A 1,530-nucleotide genomic window follows, 5' to 3' on the forward strand; every position below is an offset into this window, starting at 1 on the left:
TCTCCCTCCTTCCTTTCTTCCTTCCCTCCCTTCCTCTTTTCCTCCCTCCCTCCCTTTCCCTCCTTTCTTCCCTCCCTCCCTCCTACTCTCCCTCCTTCCTTTCTTCCCTCCCTCCTTCCCTTGCTCCCTCCCTCCCTCCCTTTCTCCCTTCTCCCCTCCTTTCTTCTTTCCCTCCCTCCCTTCTTTCTTCTCCCCCTCCCCTATTTTTTTGAGTGCCTGCCTTACTCCCAGTTCCTGGAAATTTCAAAAATGGGTGGTGATATTTCCAAGTGGCATATGTTGAGTCCACATCCAGCTCATTTATCTTTAATTCCTCTTGCCATCTGCTGGCATCCCACTTCTCTGTATTTTCTTTTCTCCACAGAACAAATGAACTAAGCTGTGATTCTAAAGCTAAGGTTTGGGTTGCACCTCGCCATAAGACTGTTTTAAAAATCAGAATACAGCGTTTTACTAGCTCAGCAGCTAACAGTGGTAAGTTTTAATGTAATAAAAGATGGAATCTGATGAGAATCAGTAGCCTTTCCGTTTTATGACTCCATTTTGTTATATTTTCAGAGTTCACAGACCTTGTGCCTAATCAGTCACATTTCTTTGTTCAACTCTTCTCTTCCCCTAACACATCCCCTCCTCAGCTTCCAAATACCTTCCAGGAGCTCTCTGTGGCCAAGAGTTAGGACAAGCCCAGGTGTCCACAACAGTCACGGATGGCCTCTTGACCTGCTTTTGATTATTTTTTCTAAACTAAGTGGTCACAGAATATAGGATATAGATATGGAAAAGATGAAAATGGTAATTGTACTTATTTTTTAAAAGAAATCAGTAATTCATAACTATAGCCACTAAAGTTCACCACTTAATATACTGTGATAGGTCATATTTTAAAGTGTTTGAGACTAGAATCATTCTCATTAGCTGACAACTGCCAATCAGCCCTGAAGAGCTTACAATCTCACTTGTAGAGCTTTGTGGTTCATTTTTAAAAGGTTAAACTTGCTCATGACCGAACCACTTCTTTAATGGGGTGCTGATGCATTAGTCAGGATTAGATACATCATATTCTAACTCATGACCTACTTCAATTGTGACATATTAAATTGCTGAGAAAAAGAAAGACCCTCTGGTCTACCCATTTATTGGGATGTAGCTGCACAGGTTGAGGGTACTACTATCTGGAGAAATGTCAATAATAGACTTATTTCTTCAGCTAGCAGGTCTAGCTTGGGTGGTCTTCCCTTGGCAGAACCAGATTCCTTTCCTCCATCTACCTACCAAGGGCAGACATACTTGACAACTGTTAATATCCTCATCCAGTTTTTCCCAAACACTTCCCATGGCTCCCACCTTGATTCTATAGCTTGGGTTATCCCTGCCCCTTAAAGGATGTTTTTCAGGTAAAGGGCTTCTCATGATTTAACTTGATGTATACATTTATAAAAGGTAAATTACTGGACAGTAATTCTCTAAAGAGTTTCAAATAGTTTTACACATGGCAAGTTGCGTTGCACTTGAAAAATTATTCTGATTATG

This window comes from Dipodomys spectabilis, unplaced genomic scaffold (assembly GCF_019054845.1).
Source record: "Dipodomys spectabilis isolate Male_0828 unplaced genomic scaffold, ASM1905484v1 ptg000187l, whole genome shotgun sequence".
NCBI classification, from domain to species: Eukaryota; Metazoa; Chordata; class Mammalia; order Rodentia; family Heteromyidae; genus Dipodomys; species Dipodomys spectabilis.